This window comes from Phyllobates terribilis, unplaced genomic scaffold (genome assembly GCF_046119375.1).
Source record: "Phyllobates terribilis strain yellow unplaced genomic scaffold, ASM4611937v1 Scaffold_7__3_contigs__length_470593459, whole genome shotgun sequence".
NCBI classification, from domain to species: Eukaryota; Metazoa; Chordata; class Amphibia; order Anura; family Dendrobatidae; genus Phyllobates; species Phyllobates terribilis.
In genome coordinates, this window is record NW_027362767.1 from 319087962 (window position 1) to 319108822 (window position 20861).

Sequence of the window (20861 nt, forward strand, 5' to 3'; positions counted from 1 at the left end):
TTAAATCCATTGCTAAGGAGAAAGCAAAAAATTCTTTGCTTTACTAAGATGGCTAATCACCTTGGTCCCTCTTCTGCCTTATCAGATTATGATTCGGACCAGGAATCAATATTAGAACTTCGAGAAATAGATTCTGGCTCATATTCATCGCACTCAAATAGTGCTAATAATAATAATATGGGTAAACCCATGTTTTACCCAGAAGAGAGTCATCTCATTATAGTAGTCCGTTCTACTATGAAAATAGAAAAGCCAAAAGAAGATATACTTCCAAGATGTTTTGAGACTAGAAAATGCAGAGATTTTCGGATCTATAAAGCTATTGTCTTTAATATAATGAGAATGGAAGAAAGCGGATAGAAAACTGCTCATCCCCAAAGCTGTATAAAGAAACTATCCTTGGGATCATCAAACCACAAGCTGGGACATTGCATCAAAAATTGATGTTCCGGCTGCTAAGATATCCCGTAGAGATAACCTGCCCTTTGAAGACATCGGGGCCTTTACAGATTATCCATATAATCTTCAAGTCTAATATGTCATCCATTTGCATTGGTAGATCCCTACTAGTGCGGCTCAATCAATTAGAAATATTCAAAGTAAAACGTCTAGAGATAATTTACCTTATGCCGTTGCTTAGAAAAGCAGCAGGTTTCCTAGTGGATGTGTCTGCGGATGCAATAAGGCTTTCATTTAGATCAGCGGCCCTATCAAGACGGGAATTATGGCTGAAAAACAACCCGCAGAATATAGTTGTGGGTTTTCCCATGTAAGAAAAAAAAAATCAGTTTGTTTTAACAATAGATGCCAGGCCTCTGGGTTGTGTGTCCTCATTTGTTTCAGGAGACCTGGGATCCAATAGTACAAGTACTACTTTCAGTTTTCCATGCTCTTCGTGGAGCAGTTCCTTAACTAAGCAGAAGAAAAGTACACATTCTATCAGACAATGCACTGACTGTGTATTCTATATATACAAGAAGGAGAGAAATTTTTTTCTTTGAATTGGTGCTTATCTTATGTCTCTGGCGCAGTCGTGTTTTATTTCCCTGACAATTGTGCATCTGAAGGGGAAAGAAAATCTTACAGTGGATTTCCTAAGTTGCAGCAGAATGATAGCTGAATCCCAAGATCTTCTGTGTGGTCACAAACCTATGAGGAGTTCTGGAAATGGCAATTTTTATTTTTTTTCCTTGTGAAGAAATTCTATTCCTTGAATCCCTCACTGCCTGGAAAGAGTGGACGCATCGTCTCAAATAATATATATATATATATTTTTTTTTTCTCATTTATATAGCGCCTTTACCGTATTTTTCAGACCATAAAAAACACACTTTTTTCCCCCAATATTTGGGAGGAAAATGGGGGGTGCGTCTTATGGTCCGAACGTTATCTGCAGTGGTGGTAAAGTGGGATCGCAGGGCCGTCCAGGAACGCAGCGGTGGTGGTAGCGGTGGCGGCAGCAGAGGTGAACGTCTGGGGCCGGCACCTGTGCCTGGCCCGTACTGGAGCTGGGCCTGGTGTCGGGCTGTGAGCTGCGTGCGGCCTGCGCAGGTTTCCGGTGTGCGTGGCCATCTTCCTAGAGCTGTGAAATACAGGAAAATGGCCGCCGAAGCATGCGCGGACCGGTAACTGCGGTGGCCATTTTCCTGTAGATCACAACTCTAGGAAGATGGCCGCGCACACCGGAAACCTGCGCAGGCCGCACTGCTTCGCCACTCTCAGCCTGGCACCGACCGCAGCCCGGTAAAGGCCTCAGCCTAAGGTCCCAGCCTGAGATCCCCGCCTCAGCCAGAGGTCCCAGCCTGAGATCCCGGCCTCGGCCAGAGGCACCGGCCTCAGCCCCAGCCAGAGGCCTTCGCACAGCAAACGGCCAGGCTAAGGGCCTCAGCCAGGCACAGGCCCCAACCCCTGCCCGGCACAGGCTCCACAGCATCTGACCTCTTCTGCTGTAGCCGCTGACTTACTGAGGGACTCTGCCTCCTGTGACCCTCGCTCCACTGCCCCCCACATAAGATACCGGACCTATTCAGACTATAAGATGGACCCCCATCTTATAAAAATATTTTTTTCTATTTTCCACCCCAAAATTTGGGGTGCGTCTTATGGTCCGGTGCGTCTCATAGTCTGAAAAATACGGTAATTCCACATCGCTTCACAGAAATCATCATCATTGTCCACATTAGGGCTCACAATCTAGATTTCCTATCAGTATGTCTTTGGAGTGTGGTAGGAAACCGGAAAACCCAGAGGGAACCCATAGAAACATGGGGAGAACATACAAACTCCTTGCAGATGTCCTGGTCCTTGGTGGGATTTGAATCCAGGGTCCCAGCACTGCAAGGCTGCAGTGCTAACCACTGAACCACAGTGCTGTCCATGGGCTAAGATCCTTCAGGAATGCTTCTAGAAGCTGGTTTTGGCTCTGGTTTAAACCTTTCCTCCCTCTAGCGATAATCCTGAGAGTGCTGAGCATAATCAGAGGACAAAGAGAGAGTCATATTGATAGCCCTGTTCTGGCCTTGATGGGCCTGGTTCTCCCTGTTAAAAAAAAATATATATATATACATACATACATACATACATACATACACAGTGCCTACAAGTAGTATTCAACCCCCTGCAGATTTAGCTGGTTGACACATGCGGAATTAACTTGGCATTGTGACATTTGTACTGTAGATCAGCCTGGAAGTGGGAAATGCACTGCAGCAAATTTTGTTGTTTTTTTTTTGTTTTTTTTAAAACGTTAAAAGTTAATTCAGAGTGTCATTTATTATTCAACCCCTCAAACCACAAGAATTCTGTTTGGTTCCCCTAAAGTATTAAGAAGTAGTTCAGGCACCAAGAATAATGAGCTTCACATGTGTGGATTAAAGATCTCTCTTGCCAGCCTTTTCTGACTATTTAAGACCCTCCCCAAACTTGTGAACAGCACTCAGACATGGTCAACATGGGAAAGAGAAAGGAGCATTCCAAGGCCATCAGAGACAAGATTATGGAGGGTCACAAGGCTGGCAAGGGGTACAAAACTCTTTCCAAGGAGTTGGGCCTACCTGTCTCCACTGTTGGGAGCATCATCCGTAAGTGGAAGGCTTATGGAACTACTGTTAGCCTTCCACGGCCAGGACAGCCTTTGAAAGTGTCCTCCCGTGCCGAGGCCAGGCTTGTCTGAAGAGTCAAGGCTAACCCAAGGACAACAAGGAAGGAGCTCCGGGAAGATCTCATGGCAGTGGGGACATTGGTTTCAGTCAATACCATAAGTAACGTACTCCACCGCAATGGTCTCCGTTCCAGACGAGCCCGTAAGGTACCTTTACTTTCAAAGCGTCATGTCAAGGCTCGTCTACAGTTTGCTCATGATCACTTGGAGGACTCTGAGACAGACTGGTTCAAGGTTCTATGGTCTGATGAGACCAAGATCGAGATCTTTGGTGCCAACCACACACGTGACGTTTGGAGACTGGATGGCACTGCATACGACCCCAAGAATACCATCCCTACAGTCAAGCATGGTGGTGGCAGCATCATGCTGTGGGGCTGTTTCTCTGCCAAGGGGCCTGGCCATCTGGTCCGCATCCATGGGAAGATGGATAGCACGGCCTACCTGGAGATTTTGGCCAAGAACCTCCGCTCCTCCATCAAGGATCTTAAGATGGGTCGTAATTTCATCTTCCAACAAGACAACGACCCAAAGCACACAGCCAAGAAAACCAAGGCTTGGTTCAAGAGGGAAAAAGTCAAGGTGTTGGAGTGGCCTAGTCAGTCTCCTGACCTTAACCCAATTGAAAACTTGTGGAAGGAGCTCAAGAATAAAGTCCACATGAGACACCCAAAGAACCTAGATAACTTGGAGAAGATCTGCATGGAGGAGTGGGCCAAGATAACTCCACAGACCTGTGCCGGCCTGATCAGGTCTTATAAAAGACGATTATTAGCTGTAATTGCAAACAAGGGTTATTCCACAAAATATTAAACATAGGGGTTGAATAATAATTGACCCACACTTTTATGTTTAAAATTTAATAAAATTCAACTGAGCAACATAACTTTTTGGTTTGTAAGATTTATGCTTCTGTTCATAAAACCTACTCTCGTTTGCAATTTGAAGGCTCTAACTTATTTGCATCTTATCAAACCAGCTAAATCTGCAGGGGGTTGAATACTACTTGTAGGCACTGTATGTATGTATATATATATATATATATATATATATATATATATATATATATATATATATATAGCAAATTAGCATCTTTTCAAATTTACTTCTGAATTTGGCAGGTCTTCCTTAGGTTTATAGACTCAACCATCCCTATATAGCTCAGATCTTTTGACTTTCCCCAAGAAGGACTGTGGAAGGGTTTGAAACCACCTGCTGTAATAGTTCAAGCTTCAGGTCTTCGTACTTTCTTCGATACTAAGTTAGCATGTCATCGCTGGGTTGTGAGCTCTATTAAAGCAGCAAATCAAATCTTCACTGCTAGAATGTCCAGGGATCCATCCATTGTCCTAAATGTCCTGCCCAAAGACGCCCTATGAGCTTAAAGGGGTTGTCCAATTAAAAGTGATAAGTCTGTAGTCACTCTGTGTGACTGCCGACTTATGATTCCCCCCAGCACAGGCACTGTGCGCTGCGAGGATTCGCTGGTATGAGACCCGGGATCGGAGGCTATGTATACGTTATACATACTCACTGCCATTCAGCATCGCCTCTCTACATTCATTTGTATGGAGCAAGGCCACGTCCCGTCTAGTGCTGTGGATGGCCAGTGTGCATGTCCGACTAGAAGGTGCCCACTGGCTGGGGGCATGTATAACACATAAATACCCTCTGTTACCAGGTCTCATACCGGCGATTCCCCGCTGCGCACAGTGCTTGTGCTGGGGGGATGCATAAGTCTGTAGTCATACAGAGTGACTGCAGACTTATCACTTTTAACCGGACAACCCCTTAAGTCGATCTCTTTTATACATCTGAGTCTGGAAACAGTTATTCTAATTGCTATTTCTCAATTCAGAAGAGATAGGGAAGTATCATTATCATTCAAACCTTTTGACATTCAGATCCTGAATGATTGAGTAATCCTTATGCCAGACCCTGTTTTCCTACCCAAAGTTGTGTCTCAGTTCCACTGTTCCCAGGAAATAATTCTTCATCTTTTCTGTGTCAACCCTACATATCAGAACGAAAAAGACTTTAATTTCTTAGACGTATAAAGGTGCGCCATCCAGTATCTGGACACGTAAGAAGGTGCGCCATCCAGTATCTGGACACGTAAGAAGGTGCGTCATCCAGTATCTGGACACGTAAGAAGGTGAGTCATCCAGTATCTGGACACGTAAGAAGGTGCGTCATCCAGTATCTGGACACGTAAGAAGGTGCGTCATCCAGTATCTGGACACGTAAGAAGGTGCGTCATCCAGTACCTGGCCACGTAAGAAGGTGCGTCATCCAGTACCTGGACACGTAAGAAGGTGCGTCATCCAGTACCTGGACACGTAAGAAGGTGCGTCATCCAGTACCTGGACACGTAAGAAGGTGCGTCATCCAGTACCTGGACACGTAAGAAGGTGCGTCATCCAGTATCTGGACACGTAAGAAGGTGCGTCATCCAGTACCTGGACACGTAAGAAGGTGCGTCATCCAGTACCTGGACACGTAAGAAGGTGCGTCATCCAGTACCTGGACACGTAAGAAGGTGCGTCATCCAGTACCTGGACACGTAAGAAGGTGCGTCATCCAGTACCTGGACACGTAAGAAGGTGCGTCATCCAGTACCTGGACACGTAAGAAGGTGCGTCATCCAGTACCTGGACACGTAAGAAGGTGCGTCATCCAGTACCTGAATAGTTCTGAGTTGTGGAGAAAGTCTAGAAATCTATTTATTCTAGACCTAATAGAAGTCCAAAGCTAGTAAAGAAACTATAACCAGATGGGTTAGGCAGACTCTCTCAATAGCTTACTAGTCCTCTTGTGTTTTTATTCCACCTGGTTTAAAACTCCCTCTACTAGAGCATTGTCTACATCTTGAGTGGAACTTATTCTATTGAATCTCCATAAAGCTGCTATTAAAGCTACATTTACACTGAAAGATCATTATAAATGAGCTTTCCTAAGAACACTTGCTTCATGGTAATCTTTCAGTGTAAACAGGTTGCCGATCACCAGATGAACAAGCAAAACACTCATTCATCGGGTTAAATTATCTTTGGTGCAGCGCAAAAGATCATCGTTCTCTGCAGCACATTGTCCTGTGTAAACAGGACTTGCGCTGCCGAGAACAACGGCAGCCTATGTGCCCTCAGCGATCTATTACAGATCACAGTGCTCAACTTTTAAGCCCCCGTCACACTAAGCGAGATCGCTGCTGAGTCACAAGTTCTGTGACGCAACAGCGACCTCAGTAGCGATCTCGCTACGTGTGACGCTGGTCGTGTCGGAATGGCCTGGACCTTTTTTTGATCGTTGAGGTCCCGCTGGGTAGCATGCATCGGTGTGTTTGACACCTTACCAACGACCAACGACACATAGGCGTGCATTTGCGTTGCATCGTTATACAGGTCGCTAAGGGTCGCCGTATCATTGCTGCGTCGTTGGGAAGATCTGACTGTTTGACATCTCACCAGCGACCACATAGCGACACAGCAACGATCCCTGTCAGGTCGTATCGTTGTCGGGATCGCTGTAGCGTCGCTAAGTGTGACGGTACCTTTACCGCGGTTTGCCTCTAAAAGGTTTACCGATTACTAATCATTTAGTGCCACCTCTCGGTCTGTGTAAACATGGACCCTTAGTCTTCCTCTAACAATTTTTCCGTCACTTTCGTTTGAAGATGAATAAACCTGCTGCTTTCTCCTTTGGTCATAAGGGCTAACAGTAGTCACACCCTGATTGATTATCTCTAGTAATTTCATTGGGGGTGCTTTTGTGGTTAGAGGAAAAGCAGTCATTTTATTTCCTCAAACCACAACAGAACTTTTATACCACCCCCCTCTTTACTATTTGAACTTACTTGGGTGTATTCATGTGACATTAAATTACAACTTTTTTTTTAAATCTGTGACTACTCTAGGTTCCTCCTGGGAGGTACTTCCTTTGCTTTCCAGGTTTTCTGTCCTGTCCTAGCCCTCTTTCTGGTGGTCCTGTCATGGTTAACAGAAACAAAATTACTAGTAAGTGTAATTACAAAATTTATTTGTTTGTTTTTGTCTCCTTAAGAGAGCTGAGTACAAGCAAATAGAAAGAGGTTAGTTTACCTGGACTGACCGGCGGCACTAAATGACTGCCGATCGGTAATCTTGCTGATCAGCAGACATTTATTAGGCAGACGGCAGTAACCAATGTGCACTGAGCCATCAGTACTAGATCTAAGCTACATCACTCAGTGTACTTCAACCAACAAAAGGTGTCCTATAGTAGCACACTATACATTGCTGTATATACAGACATAGGAAAATCAATAGGTTTGGATCTAAAGTAGTATTGTTCTACTCACCAAACAATCACAGCAAAAGTAAGTTATAATAAATAATTTTATTTACAGAGAAATACTTATAGAGAAAGACAAAACAATAGTAAAAAAGAGCCTCAATCTGTGAGGGACAGCAGCAAATAATCAATTTATAATAATACCTTCTCAGTCAAATCTCTGAACGGGGTATACTTAACCAGCTGGAAAAATTACCTAGTTGTAAGCAGATACAGTAGTGTTCAAAATAATAGCAGTGTGTTCAAAAACATGAGTTAAGCACAAAATCTTTATATTAGTTTTTATTTCCATGCATTGGGAACATTTCACACTGTTTTCTAATTCATGAAGAGAAATGTATATAATTTTTAACTACTTTACAGAAAATAACAAAAAATGAACATTGGGCTGTTCTAAAAAATAGCAGTGTCTGCATTTGTCTTTACAAACTCACAATATGTACTCTTTTTTTTTTTTTTTTGAGGATTTGGCATTCTTGTGAATCACTAACCTAATATTTAGGCCACAGCCCACTATCCGTATGTGGTCAGTATTTTTCTCAGGAGTGGGAGCCAAAACCAGGTCAGGAACAATCAGAGAAAAGGTATAATAGAAACAAGTCACCAATTCTGCATTTATCACCCACTCCTGGTTTTGGCTCCAACTTCTGAGAAAAAATACTGACCGAATACTGACCAAATACTGATAGTGGGGCCGTGGCCTTAGTTGTATACCCACAGTTTTTTAGAACTGCTTCACATCTATGTTGCATAGAGTCAACCAACTTCTGCCACCTGTCAACTGTTATTCCAGCCCAGGATGCTTTGACTACATCCCACAGTTTTTTGGCATTTGTTGGCTGTAACGGGTCTGGAAGGCGGAACCTCTGGGCTACTATACAAGGGAGCGGTCCTTGTAAGGGAGCGGGTGGCGACCAGGCAGGCAGTCACAGCAGGTGACCGGGACAGTCTTTGGGTGTACGGGCAGGAGGTCACGGCAAGTGATCAGGGCAGTCTCTGGAAGAACGGGCTGGAGGTCACGGCAAGTGACCGGGGCAGTCTCTGGAAGAACGGGCTGGAGGTCACGGCAAGTGATCAGGGCAGTCTCTGGGTAAAGGGTAGGTACGACCTGTGATGGCTGAACCTCCAGGTAGGCTAGCAAGGCAGATGGAGGATGTGTGCTCCCAGGTGAGCAAGCGAGAGTCTCTGGAATAGCAGGTGGTCACAGCACGTGACGGCGGAGCCTCCAGGTAGGCAAGCAGGCAGGTAGCGGAGAAGCGCTCCCAGGTGAGCGGGCAAGAGTCTGGAATAGCTGGTGGTCACAGCACGTGACAGCGGAGCCTCCGGGCTGGCAAGCAGGCAGGTAGCGGAGAAGCGCTCCCAGGTGAGCGGGCAAGAGTCTGGAATAGCTGGTGGTTACAGCACGTGACAGCGGAGCCTCCGGGCAGGCAAGCAGGCAGGTAGCGGAGAAGCGCTCCCAGGTGAGCGGGCAAGCTGGTCCATAGACAGACTGACCGGAGTTGTAAGGCAGACCGTCGGACCTCAGGCAAGCAGGCAGGTAGCTGATGTGCGCTCCCAGGTGAGCGGGCAAGTTGGTCCTTAGACAGACTGACCGGAGTTGTAAGGCAGACCGTCGGACCTCAGGCAGGCAGGCAGGTAACAGGAAATCAGGCAGGATTAGGACAGCAAGCTGGCAGGAATCTGGCAGGTAACTGGCAAGGGACCTGAGGGCTGAAGCAGAGTACAACGGTGCAACAACATTGCTCGGGCACCTCCATTTTGGAGGAGGTGCCTTATATATGGTAAAGTCCTCCGGCCATTGGCCGGGGACTCCTTAGGACGGCGCGCGCGGCCCCTTTAAGAGGGAGGGAGGGCGCGCGCGCGCCCTAAGCACAGTGGCCGGGAAGGAGCGCGCGCTGCCAGCAGAGCGGGAGAGGGACGCCGGGCACGGAGCAGAGCGGTGAGGGGAACAGCGTCCCTGCCTAGCAGAGGGCAGGGACGCCGGCACTACAGTACCCCCCCCTTTAGGCCCCCCCTTTTTTAGGCCAGATAGAAATTTAGCTAGGATGAGAGGGGCATGGATGTTCTCCCGGGGCTCCCACGTTCTCTCCTCAGGACCAAACCCCTTCCAATCTACCAGAAAAAAGGTCTTTCCTCTTACCCTTTTGGTGGCAAGAATGTTCTCTACCTCAAACTCGTCCTCAGCAGAAACCGGAGCAGGAGGCGTACCAGTAGACTTGGAAAAAGAGTTAAGCACCACGGGTTTGAGGAGAGATACATGGAAGGAGTTAGGGATCCGTAAGTTGGCCGGGAGTTTCAATTTATAGGCCACCGGGTTGATCTGACTGATGACCTCCAGAGGGCCGATGAACCGAGGTCCTAACTTGTAAGAAGGTATCTTGAGTCGAACATATTTAGATGAGAGCCAGACTTTATCTCCTGGACGAAATTGTGGAGGATCCAGGCGTTTTTTGTCAGCGTGTCTTTTCATACGCTCGGATGACAGAAGGAGTGCGGACCGGGTACTCTCCCATATGAAGGAAAATTTGCTAACGAGAGATTCCGCAGCCGGGTTGTCCACAGAGGTGGAGACAGGAAAAGGAATCCGAGGATGCTGACCAAAGACTACAAAAAACGGGGATTTGGAGGAGGATTCGCTCTCGTGATTATTATAAGAGAACTCGGCCCATGGTAGGAGATCCACCCAGTCAGAATGGTGGGCATTAACGAAGTGCCGGAGGTAACTGGTCAGGTTCTGATTGATCCGCTCCACTTGACCATTGGACTGTGGGTGGTAAGCGGAAGAGAAGTCCAGGGTGACGTCTAGTAGTTTACAAGTGGCTCTCCAGAAACGTGAGGTGAACTGTACCCCACGATCCGACACGATGTGGAGGGGCAGGCCATGAAGACGGAAGATGTGGCGGATAAAGTCTTTAGCCAGCTCGGGTGCAGACGGAAGGCCTGGCAGGGGAATAAAGTGAGCCATCTTGGAAAAGCGGTCAGCGACCACCCAAATGACCGTACAACCGGCAGAGACGGGGAGATCAGTTATAAAGTCCATTGCTATATGCTGCCAGGGGGCAGCAGGTACAGGAAGCGGAAGGAGGCGTCCGGCTGGCAGATGTCTCGGGACTTTGTTGCGGGCGCAGGACACACAGGCAGAAACAAAGTCTATTATGTCCTTGTGCAGGGTAGGCCACCAATAGTGCCGGGCAATAAGCTGGAGGGTCTTTTTCTGACCGGCGTGGCCAGCTAGTTTAGACGAATGGCCCCAGTGTAGGATCTTCTCCCGATCAGGTACTGAAACAAACGTCTTACCGGGAGGGAGACGATTTAGACTCACGGGAGCCACCTGCATTACTCTGGCGGGATCGATGATATGTTTAGGTTCTTCCTCGAGATCGGACACCAGAAAGGATCGGGACAAGGCGTCTGCTTTGACGTTTTTGTCAGCCGGGCGAAAATGAAGAACAAAATCAAAGCGAGCAAAAAACAAGGACCACCGGGCTTGGCGCGGGTTAAGTCTCTGGGCATGCTGGAGGTAAGCCAAGTTCTTGTGGTCAGTGTAAATTATTACCGGATGAAGAGCCCCCTCGAGTAGGTAACGCCACTCCTCCAACGCCAGCTTGATGGCCAATAACTCTCGGTCTCCTATGGAATAGTTGCGCTCAGAAGAGGAGAAGAGTTTGGAGAAGAAGCCACAAGTTACCATTCTCCCGGAAGATGATTTTTGAGTAAGTACCGCTCCGGCTCCAGAGGAGGAGGCGTCAACTTCCAGGAAGAACTGCTTGTTGCCGTCCGGGCGATGCAGCACCGGGGCGGAAGAGAAGGCCTGTTTTAGGGAAAGAAAGGCCTCCTCTGCTTCGGGCGGCCACTCTTTGGGATTAGTACCCTTACGGGTGAGCGCGGAAATTGGGGCAGTCCGGGAAGAGAAGTGCGGGATGAAGAGGCGGTAATAGTTGGCGAAGCCCAGGAACCGTTGAATAGCCTTCAACCCCTCTGGTCGGGGCCATTTCTCGATGGCAGACAGTTTCTCAGGATCCATTTGTAGGCCGGTCTGAGAGATAATGTAGCCCAGAAACGGAAGCGAGGTCTGCTCAAAGAGGCACTTCTCATATTTAGCGTAGAGATGGTTCTGCCTGAGCCTGAGCAGGACCTGACGAACATCCCTCCGGTGAGTCTGGAGATCCGGAGAGAAGACCAAGATGTCGTCCAGGTACACCACTACGCAGGAGTAGAGAAGGTCCCGGAAGATGTCATTGACCAACTCTTGAAAGACGGCAGGAGCGTTACAGAGGCCAAAGGGCATTACCAGTATTCATAGTGGCCGTCCCGGGTGTTGAATGCCGTCTTCCATTCATCCCCCTGACGGATACGAACCAGGTTGTACGCCCCACGGAGGTCCAGTTTGGTGAAGATTCTAGCCCCCCTCAGACGATCAAATAACTCCGGAATGAGCGGAAGGGGGTACTTATTCTTCACCGTGATCTGGTTAAGGCCTCTATAGTCTATACAGGGACGGAGAGAGCCGTCCTTCTTTTTGACGAAAAAGAAGCCTGCTCCCGCCGGGGAGGTAGATTTCCGGATGAATCCCCTGGCCAGATTCTCCTCAATATATTCGGACATCGACCGGGTCTCAGCAGCGGATAATGGATAAATACGCCCACGGGGAGGAGAAGTACCAGGTAACAGGTCGATAGGGCAGTCGTATGGTCTATGAGGGGGTAGTGTCTCTGCCTCCTTTTTATTAAAGACATCAGCATAAGACCAATAAGGAATCGGAAGTCCAGGTAGATTAGCTGGGGTAGGAGAAGGACGGACGGGATGAACGGGAACCAGACAGGTCTTATGGCAGCCCTGTCCCCAGCGAAGGACTTCTCCGGTCTGCCAGTCAAGAACGGGTGCATGTTTCTGGAGCCAAGGTAGGCCTAGCAAGAGGGCGTGAGAGAGTCCAGGCAGAACATGGAAGGAGATACTTTCAGAATGCAGCATTCCCACCTGCAGAGTAATGGATTCGGTGATGAGTTGGATGGGGCGTGGTAAGAGCCCCCCATCCACGGCAGCAACAGACAAGGGTACAGCCAGAGGTTTGGTGGGGATGCGGTATTTCTCTACCAGGGACTGTGAAATAAGATTCCCGACTGCTCCAGAGTCCAGTTGGGCTAGTTCGAAATAACGGTTCTCCCCGTAGACGATTGAAACTGACAACAGCAGGGATGGAGAGGATTTATTCTTGTCTAGGTGGACCTCTCTGAGCGAACCTAGACACAGGCGTTTCCCGACCTCTCCGGGCAGGCACGGATCCGGTGCTCCTTACTGCCACAGTAGAAGCAGGTCCCCTCTGCACGGCGTAAGTCCTGACGGGTCTTGACCATCTTGGTCTGGTCGACCTGCATAGGCTCAGGAGGGTGTACCTGGTTAGAGACAGAAGGAGTGACGGGTTTCTGAAAAGTAGGAGCTTGACGTGGTAACCTCCTCTCACGGGTGACCTCTCTGGTACGCTCCTGGAACCGTAGGTCAATCCGGGTGGCAAGAGTTATTAAGTCATCGAGAGTGGTAGGAATGTCCCGACCGGCAAGTTCATCTTTAATACGGCCGGACAGACCCTCCCAGAAGACGGAAACCAGAGCGTCGTTATCCCAGGCCAGCTCCGAGGCAAAGGTACGGAACCGTATGGCATATTGGCCCACGGTGAGATTTTCCTGACGGAGGCGTAGCAACGATGATGCGGATGAGGTCTTCCGTCCGGGTTCGTTGAAGACTTTCCGGAAAGCCGTGAGAAAAGCAGGCAAGTTGGACACCAGGGGGTCTCCTCTCTCCCATAGAGGATTTAGCCAGGCCAGGGCCTCCCCGGTGAGATGGGACATGATGAATGCAATTTTGGCTCGGTCGGAGATAAACTGGTGGGACAATAGTTCAAAGTGCAGGGTGCACTGATTTATGAAGCCCCGAGCCTGGGCTGAGTCGCCTCCGAAGCGAGGAGGTGCAGAAAGCCGAGGTCCGGGGTAGGATATCATGGTGTTAGTGGACAGCGGAGCTGCCGGATTGCGAGACATGGCACTGGCGGAGGTTGTTGGTGGAGCAGTCAGAGTGTCCAGGCGAGTATTGACATTCCGCAGGTGACCCAGGATGGACTCCTGTTGGGACCTCTGACGGGACAGTTCATGACACAGGTCCGAGAGCGAGGGAGCTTGGGTGCCACCGGGTTCCATGGCCCGAGCAAACTGTAACGGGTCTGGAAGGCGGAACCTCTGGGCTACTATACAAGGGAGCGGTCCTTGTAAGGGAGCGGGTGGCGACCAGGCAGGCAGTCACAGCAGGTGACCGGGACAGTCTCTGGGTGTACGGGCAGGAGGTCACGGCAAGTGATCAGGGCAGTCTCTGGAAGAACAGGCTGGAGGTCACGGCAAGTGACCGGGGCAGTCTCTGGAAGAACGGGCTGGAGGTCACGGCAAGTGATCAGGGCAGTCTCTGGGTAAAGGGTAGGTACGACCTGTGATGGCTGAACCTCCAGGTAGGCTAGCAAGGCAGATGGAGGATGTGTGCTCCCAGGTGAGCAAGCGAGAGTCTCTGGAATAGCAGGTGGTCACAGCACGTGACGGCGGAGCCTCCAGGTAGGCAAGCAGGCAGGTAGCGGAGAAGCGCTCCCAGGTGAGTGGGCAAGAGTCTGGAATAGCTGGTGGTCACAGCACGTGACAGCGGAGCCTCCGGGCTGGCAAGCAGGCAGGTAGCGGAGAAGCGCTCCCAGGTGAGCGGGCAAGAGTCTGGAATAGCTGGTGGTCACAGCACGTGACAGCGGAGCCTCCGGGCAGGCAAGCAGGCAGGTAGCGGAGAAGCGCTCCCAGGTGAGCGGGCAAGCTGGTCCATAGACAGACTGACCGGAGTTGTAAGGCAGACCGTCGGACCTCAGGCAAGCAGGCAGGTAGCTGATGTGCGCTCCCAGGTGAGCGGGCAAGTTGGTCCTTAGACAGACTGACCGGAGTTGTAAGGCAGACCGTCGGACCTCAGGCAGGCAGGCAGGTAACAGGAAATCAGGCAGGATTAGGACAGCAAGCTGGCAGGAATCTGGCAGGTAACTGGCAGGTAACTGGCAAGGGACCTGAGGGCTGAAGCAGAGTAGAACGGTGCAACAACATTGCTCGGGCACCTCCATTTTGGAGGAGGTGCCTTATATATGGTAAAGTCCTCCGGCCATTGGCCGGGGACTCCTTAGGACGGCGCGCGCGGCCCCTTTAAGAGGGAGGGAGGGCGCGCGCGCGCGCCCTAAGCACAGTGGCCGGGAAGGAGCGCGCGCTGCCAGCAGAGCGGGAGAGGGACGCCGGGCACGGAGCAGAGCGGTGAGGGGAACAGCGTCCCTGCCTAGCAGAGGGCAGGGACGCCGGCACTACATTGGCTTTGCCTCAAACGGCATTTTTGATGTCACCCCACAAGTGTTCTATCGGATTAAGGTCCGGGGATTGGGCTCATCACTCCATAACCTCAATTTTTTTGGACTGAAACCAAGATTTTGCTTGTTTACTGGTGTGTTTAGGGTCGTTGTCTTGGTGAAACACCCATTTCAAGGGCATATCCTCTTCAGCGTAAGGCAACATGGCCTCTTCAAGTATTTTAATATATGCAGTAAATAGGTCCGGCACCATAGTAAGAGAAACATGCCCATATCATGATGCTTGCACCACCATGCCTATCTTCAGAGTGTACTGTGGCTTGAATGCAGAGTTTGGGGGTCGTCTGACGAACTGTTTGCGACCCTTGGAACCAAAAAGAACAATTTTATTTTCATCAGTCCACAAAATGTTTCTCCATTTCTCTTTAGGCCAGTTGACGTGTTCTTTGGCAAATTGTATCCGCTTCAGTACATGTCTTTTTTTAACAGTGGGACTTTGCAGGGACTTCTTGCTAAGAGATTAGCTTCACACAGGCGTCTTCTAGCTGTCACAGTACAGGTAACTTGAGACTGTCTTTGATCATTCTGGAGCTGATCATTGGCTGAGCCTTTCCCATTCTGGCTATTCTTCCATCCATTCAAATGATAGTCTTCTGTTTTCTTCCACATCTCTCTGGTTTTACTTTCCATTTTAAAGCATTGGAGATCATTTTAGCTGGAACAGCCTATCATTGTCTGCACTTCTTTATAAGTTATACCCTCTCCCATCAACTTTTTAATCAACGTACTCTGTTGTTCTGAACACTGTCTCGAACGACCCATATTTCTCAGGCTTTCAAGGAGAAATGCATGTACAACATGTGCTGGCTTCCCCCTTAAATAAGGGCCACCTGATTCACACCTGTTTCTTCACAGAATGATTGACCTCACTAACTCCACACTGCTATTATTTTGAACATACCTTATTTTCTGGATTATAAAACGCACCCCAAATTTTGGGTTGCAAAATAGGAAAAAATGTGTTTGTTTTTTTTTTTTTTTAAATAAAATGGTGCACCTTATAATCCTTTTTACCTGGGGGGGCAGTGGTGGTGGAGAGGGGGGTCACACATACTGGAGTTTGGCAATGCTGCGGCCCCGTCCTCAGATGAAGTGTCGCTGGTGGTGGTGGCGGGGCGATGCTGCGGCGGCCCCGTCGGTGGTAAGCGGAGGCGAGGTTCCCTAGCCTGTTCATAGCCCTGCGCTGTGCTTCGGCAAAATGGCTGCCGGAGCATGCTCAGATTGAGATCTCGGCAGACGAGATCTTGTCTCTCGAGATCTCGATCTGCGCATGCTCCGGCGGCATTTTGCCGAAGCACAGCGCAGGGCTATGGACGGGTTAGGGAACCTCGCCTCCGCCGGGGCCGCAGCATCGCCCCGCCACCGCCGGAGTTGCAGCATTACACCACTGCAGCCGCCACCAACCTCCTTTGTCTGGGACCCCAATCTGATGTCGCCCCCCAGGTAAAATCCATAAGTTCGCATTATAAGACGCACCGCCTTTTTCTTCCCCAAAAAAGTGTGTCTTATAATCCGCAAAATACGGTAATTATTGAAACACACAGACTCAAAAACATGCTGATCATGAATGCTGAGTCTGTTGGTTTTCTTAGAATCTACTGTAACAATTGGTAAATTGTTTGACATGTGGTAATATTATTTATACCAAAAACAGTGATTAATCTGGTTAGTCATGTTGGACTGCTATTATTTTGAACACTATTGTAGATAGCAGGCACTAAAACTGGCAGCTATTAGTGAGCCATTAGGAATAATCATTGTAATGTAATCTGAAAATAGTTTGTTCCCAGAATAGGGATACATAGTGTTTAGGCATGTGCCAATCCAAAAGGATAGTGACAGATTACACAATACATATTGTAAGGCAGCGCTCGTCATCATACTGGGGGGTACTCGCTGCACCGGGTCAATTAAAGCACACCAGCCACGTTTTTCCAGTTTTCACACTCCAGCAGTTTATTATACATCATAACTGCTATAACAGAGTCCAACTCAGTGGCTCGCCGACATATTACATATAATGTCCAGGAGCCTTTCAAGTGGCAGACAGGCCCACTTGGCTCCAGTTGCAGCCCCCAGCAAAGTCACTTATAGAAATGTCCACATCAATCAGTGTTTTTACCTTCACCGGGTTTTAGCTGCTTCAGACTTATTCTGCCACCACTGAGGCTTTACGGCTTCCCAGATGGGGGTCTCCAGCCCTCGTACCATCCAAGGCTACTGGTATGTTTACACAGCCAACATCCCGCCTCTGCCTTTCAGGCTCTTGCCTTCCAAGCCTCTGGCCCTCCAAGGCTACTGGGATCGCTTACACCTTAGGATCCAGCCTCCGCCTTTCAGGCTCCACCAGGCTTCAATAGGCCTCACATGGGAACAGGCCTCACGCCTTACACACCCTGTCTCAAGACTACCAGGGTTTATATATCCTGTAGTACACACCCACAGGACCGGTGCTGATGTCACAGTCATGTGATTAGACATTCTGTGCATACAGGACCTGTACTATGTCACAGTCATGTGACCAGTCACCTGAGGGGGAGGTACATGGTCGGCCCAGAACACACCCTGGACCATTACAGTAATGCCAAGCAAGCCGCTGCATTACAATATGTATAGAGACAATACCTTCAGAGAAGATGCCAGGAGGCGAGTGCATGCAGAGCTGGTTGTCCCTCCACCCCAATGCACGTTTTGTTAGTAACTTCCTCGGGGGGCATGTCTAAGCAAGGGGATGTCAGCACCTTATATACGTGGAATGGGCCAATAGAGATTTCAGGAACAAGTCATGTGTGTGCCGTGCTGCTCAAAGCGCTGTTGGTGCAACAAACCCCAGCGCCGCTTTCTGTATATGTCACCTCCGGTTTCCGGCCTGTAGAGTGCAAGTGTGCTGCGTCTCCAGGACAACCCTGTATGACACTGCACGCTCGCGGTCCTGGAGGCCAGAATCCCAGAAGCGATAGAAGTGGGCGGAAGGCGCATGCGCACTGCCCAAGTGGCAGGCTGGGGGCAGAAAGGAGTGCTTGCGAATCGATACAAGTTGCTTATAATAATGAAACATAAACTAATTATATATAGGACATGTCAATGAGGCATAATATAAATAGTTCACAGCATTAAAGTGACTCATAAGTATGTTAATCATATACATAGATGAGGATATGATATACAGTATATAGATCTATCAACTAAAAACAATATATTAATTTATTAATCTATATCACAGTTTTTAATGAGAGAAAAATGTAGATAATACTAGCCTGGCATTCAACACCTGGATATGCATGCTGATTCAGAGCCTTCTTACATACAGAGCTCATATAGAGTAGATTGTAATAATCCCACCATGTGATAGACCGTTGTTGGAGAGGATAGTGCTAGAATCTTTGTAGATATTCTTATCCTCAGTGACAGTTCCGAAATACTTGAAAAAGACCAACATCCAAGTGTATTGCGCTTATTCCATCGCCCCTCCAAGATGATCCAACCAGGATCCCCGAAAGTGTAGAGGATTCTAGGTGAGTTTCCCACCGGTCATAATATAATAGGTGCATGATCTAATGACATCAATAGAAAGACATAACTTAAAACATATACATAAAAAAACTGTTAAAAATAATTAAAAACATTCCCTTAGATACATCACTAGTTTGTTCTAAATTTATATATTACAAAAAAGCACTGAAACCGAAATTTTCATTTAAACCAAAGGGGGCAATAGTGTTCAACCTAAAGATCCACTTGCTTTCTGTTTGAACAAGTCTTTTGCTCACATTACCTCCTCTAGGACCCATAGAAACCTTTGATCTTTAGGAGGTTAGAGTTGCTATGATACTGATGAAAATGTTTTGGAAGGGTTTTCAATTGTGTCACATCTTCAGCAGTTTTGCTTTTCTCAATGTCCCTTGCATGCTCTCTTGTTCTAATTCTTAGTTCTCTCATGGTTAATCCAATATATATTTTCTTGCAAGGGCATTCTGCAAAGTACTCAACACCGTTGGTTGAGCATGAAAGATGATGTTTGATAAGATATGTTTTAGTGCTGTCAGAATTAATGAAGTCTTTGGCCTTTGTCATATTGGAGCACACCTTACACAATGTCCACAAGGGTAAAAACCTGTTGTGTTCAACCAGGTGCTTGGTTTGTTAGTTCCTGCAGGCTCGTAGTGACTGCATACAAGCAGGTCCTTCAAGTTCTTATATCGCGTACTGTGATGAGAGGAGAAGCGGGTAAGCATTTTTTCAAAATGGGGTCCATCTGTAGGACTCCCCAATGTCACCTAATAATATTTGTAAATTCAGTCCACTGGTTGCTGTATGAAGTAGTTACACGTATTTGATCATTAGTTTACTAGGTCTTCTTTGAATTCTTATACAAGACCTCATCTCTAGAAGTATTTTTAGCTCTTATGTATCCACCGTTTATCTGTCGGCTGCTATGTCCCCTAGCTCTGAATCTCCTTTGAAGATTCTCAAAGAACTGTTCATTAGAGCAGATCCTTCTCAGTCTTAAAAATTGTCCTATAGGGATACCGTGTATGGTGGATGGTGGATGAGAGGAGTCTGCATGTAACAGAAAATTAATTGACATTGGTTTTCTAAATACGTCTGGATGTCACCGTTGGGCATGGCATTGTTCTGTACGTCCAAAAACTCCAAGTTCCTGCCGGCCTTATATGTCAGTTTAATAATATTATTTTTATTCAATCTGGCCATCAGGCTAGTTTTTCCTTCCCAAATGAACCAGATATCGTCAATGTAATACATCCATTGCTGTATCATTTCTGTACCTGGTATTGGTTCGCTGGTAAATATCTCCATTTCCCATGCACCCAAAAACAAGTTTGCGTACAAAGGGGCGCATTTTGCACCCATGGCCGTCCCCTGTGTTTGGAGAAAAATTATTTTGTTAAATGTGATGCAATTGTGTGTCAAGATGAAATCCAATAGTGTCAATAATAATTCTATCATGGCTGGTTCGATATTACTTGATCTTAGGAACCAAGCAGTTGCTCTAAGGCCATCTTTTATGTTTAATAGAAGTTTATAATGATTCCACATCTGCCGTGACCATCATCATATCTTCTGTTAAGTGCATATGATCCAACCTATGCAGTGCGGCTGTGGTGTATTTTATGTATGATGGTAGAGTTGTAACTATAGGTTTTAGAAAGAAGTCTATCGTTTCAAAGACTAGTTCACACAAACCTTCATTTCTACCCACTATCGGTCTTCCTCAAACCACGACAGGACCTATTTGATCTTACTTGTGTGTATTCATGTGGCGTTAAATTAAAAAAAAATTTTTTTAATCTGCGACTACTCTAGATTCCTCCTGGTCTCCGAAACTCGCTGGGAAGTACTTCCTTTTATTTCCATTTTTTTTCTGTCCTGTCCTAACCCTCTCTCTGGTGTTCCTATCATGGATAACGGAAACAATTACTGGTAAGTGTAATTACCAAATTTATTTGTTTGTTTTGTCTCCTCAAGAGAGCTGTGTACAAGCAATAAAAAGGTTAGTTTACCTGGACTGACCATTGGCACTAAATGACTGCCGATCGGTAAACATGCTGATCAGCAGACATTTATTAGGCAGATCGCAGTAACCGATGTGCACTGAGCCATCTGTACTAGATCTAAGCTACATCACTCAGTGTACACAGACTGCCATGGTTCCCGGCAGTGCGAGTCTTCTTTCATAGAATCATAGAATCATAGAATGGTAGAGTTGGAAGGGACCTCCTGGGTCATCTGGTCCAACCCCCTGCTCAAAGCAGGATTCACTAGATCATCTCAGACAGATGTCTGTCCAGCCTCTGTTTGAAGACGTCCATTGAAGGGGAACTCACCACCTCTCGTGGCAGCCTGTTCCACTCATTAATCACCCTAACTGTCAAAAAGTTTTTTCTAATATCTAATCTGTGTCTCCTCACATTTAGTTTCATCCCA